Below are 6,371 nucleotides of genomic sequence, written 5' to 3' on the forward strand. Positions count from 1 at the left end.
TTTTTATGGTTTCTATGTCTTCTTTTGTTTACTCTTCTTTGAAGTTCTCTCTGCATTCACTTCTTTTAAATTCATTGTGCATCCTTATCACTAGTGTTTTGAACTCTGTATGTGGTAGATTGCTTGCCTCCATTTTTTTTTTCCTTAAGTTTTTTCCTGTTCTTTCATTTGGGACATGTTACTTTGTCTTTTAATTTTGGCTGCCTGTGGGTTTATATCTGTGTATTAGGTAGAACTGCTTAGGTTCCAGTCTTGGCAAAATGGCCTTAGGTAGTTGGTGTTTTGTAAGGCCCAGTGGCATAGTCTCCCTGATTTTGATATGTGGTATTGTCATTTTGTTAGTCTGTATGTATCTTTTGATCTCTGCTTTCATTTCTTCTTTGACCCAGTCTTTTTTTTAGATGTTAATTTCTACATTTTTATGGGTTTCTTTACTTCTTTTTTGCAGTTGAATTCTACTTTTAAAGTTTTATGGTCAGAGAATATGCTTGGTATAATTTCAGTCCTCCTGAATTTATTGATGTTAGATTTGTGACCCAAAATATGGTCTATTCTTAAGAATGTTCCATGTACACCAGAGAAAAATGTGTAGTGTGAAATCCTGGGATGAAATGTCCATTATGACCTTTTGGTGTGGTGTGTCGTTTAAGGCCAATATTTCTTTATTGATTTTGTTTGGATGATCGATCTAGAGCCATCAATGGTGTATTGAGATCTCCAAGAATAAATATAATTTTCTTTTTCTATTTTTAGATTAGTTAGTAGATGTCTTATGTATTTCAGTCCTCCCTGAATCCATGTGTAGATAGATATTAAGAAGTGTTACATCTTCTTGATACAATGACCCCTTTATCATTATGAAATGACCATCTTTGTCTCTAGTTACCTTTGTTGTCTTGAAGTCAGCATTGTCAGATATGCATAGGGTTACACCTGCTTTTCTTTGGGTATTATTTGCTTGAAGAATTGTTTTCCAACCTTTCACTCTGAGCCTACTTTTGTCCTTGCAGTTTAGATATGTCTCTTGAAGGCAGAATATGGTTGGGTTTTGCTTTTTGATCCAATCTGCTATTCTGTGTTTCTCTATTGGTGAGTTCAATCCATTTACATTTAGGGTAATTATTGACATTTGAAGGTTTCCTATAGCCATTTTATGTAGTTTTCTGATAGGTCTGTGTCTCGTTTGATTTTTTTTTTCTGTCAGTTGTTGTTTTTGTTTGGTGATATTTTTCTCTGTTTCTGTTTTTAAGCTACAAATTTCAGTAGTGGCATTTTTCTGGGTGGTTACCTTTAGGTTATTAAAAGAAATATGGTCATATTTACAAGAGTCCATTATCATTTAGAGTGCTTCTGCACTCCACCCTCCTTTGCTACTGCTGATCTTTATCCTCTCCACTTTCATGTTATTGTTCTCGCAGATTATCCTTGTTTTTATTGTGATCTTGTTGGAGCTTTAAACCTGTAGTTTTGTTTTGTTCTTTGTGTCTGGTCAAATAACCCTCTTGAGTATTTCTTGCAGTGGGAGTTTTCTGTTGATAAATTCCTTCAGTTTCTGTATGTCTGTAAAGGCTTTTATTTCTCCTTCATATTTGAAGGATAGCTTTGATGGATATGGTATTCTTAGCTGGTATTTCTTTTCTTTCAGTACTTTGTTTCAGTCCACTCTCTTCTGGATTCTAGGGTTTCTTCTGAGAAATCTAATGATAACCTAATGGGTCTTCCCTTATTTGCTATATTCTGCTTTTCACAAACTGCCTTGAGGATTCTTTCTTTGTCATTGATCTGTGACAATTTCATTATGATGTGCTTTGTAGTAGGTCTGTCTGGGTTGAGGTAAACTCAATGTTCTGTTTTGCTTCTTGGAGTCAAGGCTCTAACTCTTTCCACAGGCTTGGGAAGTTCTCGTCAATTATTTGTTTAAATAGGTTTCCATTTTCTATTCCCTCTCTTCTTCTGATATGCCTATGATTCTTATGTTGCTCTTTCTGATAGACAATTCTTGTAGAGCTCTCTCATTTTTTTAAATCCGTGAGTCTCTTTCTTCTTCTTTCTGTAGTATCTCTAGTTGCCTGTCTTTGATATCATTGGTTCTCTCCTCTATCTGGCCTATTTTCTTAGCTAGACTTCTTAGCTGATTTTTCAGTTCGTGAATAGAGTTCTTCATCTCTGTTTGGTTCTTTTTTAAAGTTTCAGGCTCCTTGGTGAATTCCTCTTTTTGTTCATTAACTTTTTTTTTTAGCTCATTGAATTGCCTATTGGTGTTTCGTTGGAACTCACTGAATTTTTTTAGAACTTCAATTTTGAATTCTCTGTCATTTAACTCCAAGGTTTCCATGTAATTGAGATTTTTTTTTCTGGAGATTTTTCATTATCTTTCTGAACTATGTGTGTCTTGTATTTCCATGATGTATTTCTTCTTCCTTGATGGCATTTGAGATTGGTATTGTTAACCCTAACAGGAAGCATTTTTTTTTCAGTAGCTGTTGCTATACTACACGTTGGCTCTGTGATTTCTTGGGCATACCTCTCCTGCTCTAGTAATGGAGGCAGGGCCACAATCGTGTTGGTTGGTGGGGCATGTTGTGGGAGCTGTTTTGTGGCTGGCTTTATGACTTTAGCAGTGGCAGTTTCAGATTTCCAGTTGTCCTTCTCCAGGTCTCTGCAGACCAGGGGGATATGTGGAGCACTTCCACCCTCAGGGGAGAGAGTATCCCCAGAGTGTCAGGTATGAGGGGCCTGCCACTGCCCCTTACTACCGCTTGTGGAGAGATGTAGGATCTGGGAGGCTGGCATGTTTTCCCTGTCACTGCACAGAGAGTGGGCAGCTGGCAGTGAACTGGCACCAGCTGTGGCCAGTATGCAGCATTGCCTGGGCTGATCTTTGTGAGTTAAGCTCCAACTGATGGAGCTCAGTACTACTTAGTGCCCAAGGATGGAGCTCGCCCCCACCCCCTGCGGGGAGAGCCGGGCATCGCCCAGTGATGAAGCTCAGGTACCACCTTCAGAGCCAGGCACTGCCCATTGCCTACCTAGGAGTTTGTGCACTGGCAGAGCCGAGCACTATGGGCTCAGCACTGCCAACGAAGTGAGCACTGTAGGCTGAGTGTGGCCCACACAGGTTGATCGCAAGCCAAGTGGTGTGGAACCCTGCATCTGCTTGTCCCTCCTTAGTTCAGTTATTTCCTCCCTGACCCCAGTCTCTTGCCTCTCCTGGCTCAGAATAAAACTCTCTCCTCGAGTACAGCAAGGTGAGAGAAAAATTCAGCCCTCTGCTTTCTCTCCTCTCCAGAGCTGGCCAGGATGTGTTTTATCTTCTGCCCTCCTTTTCAACCCATTCCACCTTCAGTCCATTTCTTGCAGGAAACTTTTAGACATGGCTGCAAGCCCAGCTGGAGTTCCTCCACTGCATTATAAAATTATTCAATTTGTTGAAATTTTAAGGAGAGCAGTATCTCTCATACCACCACTTCTCTGATTTCTCTCTGAGGTCACTTCAGTGTTCTGCTGAGATCTTTAAAAAGCTATGGAATGTGATGAATAAATGTGGAAGCAGTGTACTCTTCCGTATGAATGTTTATGCTTTCACATTTTTCATTTCCTATATATCAGAACATATTTAATACAGTGTCTGTTATCCAAACTTGTAATCAAATGCCATTTACTGTTTACAGTTTATTTCTTAGATCAGTGCTATGAAAACTTAATTAATAAATTTTGGCTATATACCTTTTTAAATTCTCCAGTTAGGATTTCTTCAAACTCATGCCACATTTGAAATAAGTCAATTATTTGTAGTATTTAAGTTAACTGGGAAACATTATTATGGGGATTACATAAAGCTTATGAAATGTGTCATTGAAATAATACTTTTAAAGACTTGGCCTAACTTGGGGAAAAATAACCACATAAATAAAATTAAGTTAATTTCTATTACTTTAATTTTAGATAATAGAGAACATATATATATATATAATATATATATGATGCTATTTAGATTAATCTGAAAAGCTAATGAGCATATAGTAAGACTTAAATAAACTGAGAGACATGATATTTAGCTGGATACATTGATTCAAGAGATTGTGAGTTAAAATTAGTTCTCAAGAAAATTAAAATAAAAATCTCACAATTACTTTTACCTTGGAATACTGATTTAAATTTTGTCTGAAATAATTTCGAAGTAAACATTGCCAGGAAATACTGTAAAAGAAGGATAAAGAGGAGAAACTTTGGAACTGTAACATATTAATATACATTTTATAAAGAAATTAAAATGGAGTACTGATGCAAGAAGCAACAAGTCATGTAATGGACAAGAACAGAGAACTGAGAAATAAAAAGCATAACCTGAGAATATCATGCACAGTAAAGTGACATTTTAAACTAGGTAAAAAAAAGATGGTTTGCGATATGTGAATAGCCATTTAAAAATTTTTTCTTACATGTTAACACCATAGTCCAAAATAAATCTTGGAGTTGATTACAGACTTATTAGGGAGAAATAAAATGTAAATGCAAGGCCGGGCCAAAGAGGGATGATTGAGTCATGATGGAATGTGCTTTCATTTTCAAACTCGTACCAGTTACACACAAATTCATACTGTAGAGGTTACCACCATCTCAGAAACCATGAACATCTTTCTGTTGTTGCATCTTGTGAATTCCCTGGGGATTTGCTGGGGCCCAGATGGATGTGGAAAAGGAATGAATTTAGGGACAAGGAGATTTAGATATTTTTTTCTAAAGAGAATTCTTTGGGGGTGGAGGCCTTGAGCACCAGGAAGTTTCATACCACACTAGCCCCAGTCATAAGCAAAGACCATTTTTCCACTGAGGTCAGTCTGATTTTTGAAAGCATCTGGAAACACTTGGCCAACTCTCATGGATGTTTGAAGGGAACCCAGACCTGGCCGCAAGTAATCCCTGAGATTTGCGATGTTTGCCCCTGGGCATGTGCACTCTGGGTACCCTTGGGCCTCTCCTCTGTTAACGTGCAGTGATATCATTGGCTGAGGTGGGCACATGCTTACTTGTGTTTATCAGTGTTGACTGGTTACTAAAATTCAGGGCAGAGATTCTAAACTGGCAAACTGCCCTGCTAAGAAGTGGTGGCATGAGGTGGTTGGCTCTTTAAGAGACAGGAGATTATTTTGCTGAGAAAGGGCAGAAAGTGAGACAAGGCTTCTCTGAAACACATGACCTCCCTGCGGTGTAGATGTTCGGCTTTCTGCAAGGGCGGAGGTGGTTGCTTGAAGACTAATTAGTCAACTCCGTAAAGAGCAGCGTGGGATTCAGGACCCACACGAAGATCAGCTCCACAGGCGGAGTCGCCCTTGACTCCTCCACTAACCAAGGAACGAGTAGGATGGGAGACAAAGGACCCAGTTCCTGCACCGAAGGACCAGGTCTGCAGGTGGGGTCGGGCCCATACTTCAGCCAAGGGGCGAGCAGCATGGGAGGCAGAGGAGCCCAGTACCGCATCACAGAGATCTGATGCAGATCCACAAAACTGCCACTGTGGGTGATGCCTGGAGAGTGAACTAATTTTGTTTTTTTGAATAAATGACACGGTTGCTAGAGACAGAATGAGCAGGTAATAGGATGCGAGGGGCCGGTGGCCTTGGGTCACGAGGATGAGGTGGGGGCACCTGAAAGAAGTGTTTCCCGCCCAGGCACAGCTAGGTGGAACTCAGCCATTAGGTCACTGGGGCTGGGTTACACCGTCTGGCAATTTGCAGCACCTCGGGGATAGGAGACCTTTCATTGGGTGTAGGGCTCAGGCTGACTTTATGCGCAGCAAAAACCAAAACTTGGCCCTGGCCAGTTGGCTCAGTGGTAGAGCGTTGGCCTGACGTGCGGAAGTCCCGGGTTCAATTCCCGGCCAGGGCACACAGGAGAGGCGCCCATCTGCTTCTCCACCCCTCCCCCTCTCTTTCCTCTCTGTCTCTCTCTTTCCTTCTCACAGCCAAGGCTCCACTGGAGCAAAGATGGCCCGGGCGCTGGGGATGGCTCCTTGGCCTCTGCCCCAGGCGCTAGAGTAGCTCTGGTCACGACAGAGCGATGCCCTGGATGGACAGAGCATCGCCCCCTGGTGGGCGTGCTGGGTGGATCCCGGTCGGGCGCATGTGGGAGTCTGTCTGACTGCCTCCCTGTTTCCAGCTTCAGAAAAATACAAAAAACAAACAAAGAAAAAACACCAAAACTTAAGAATCCACTTGTCATTCCCCTTAAAGAGCACTTTGCTGATTTTAAAGTCATTTCACTAAATAGCAATAATAGAAACAAAGTATATACAGCTTTTTATACTTGATGTCCATGTTTTTATACTGTGATGTTACATACTATAGTCAGGTGCATAATGAGAGAGAGAG

At 40.8% G+C, this 6,371-nt stretch overlaps 1 non-coding gene across 1 annotated transcript; it reads left to right on the plus strand.

Moving 5' to 3' along the window:
- The first annotated feature begins 5,813 nt into the window (after positions 1-5,813).
- TRNAV-GAC (transfer RNA valine (anticodon GAC)) lies at positions 5,814-5,889 on the plus strand. The gene has a single exon. It is a non-coding gene; the product is annotated as a tRNA-Val (tRNA).
- The last annotated feature ends 482 nt before the right edge of the window (positions 5,890-6,371 follow it).

Source organism: Saccopteryx bilineata, chromosome 5 (assembly GCF_036850765.1).
Source record: "Saccopteryx bilineata isolate mSacBil1 chromosome 5, mSacBil1_pri_phased_curated, whole genome shotgun sequence".
In the NCBI taxonomy this organism is placed as follows: Eukaryota; Metazoa; Chordata; class Mammalia; order Chiroptera; family Emballonuridae; genus Saccopteryx; species Saccopteryx bilineata.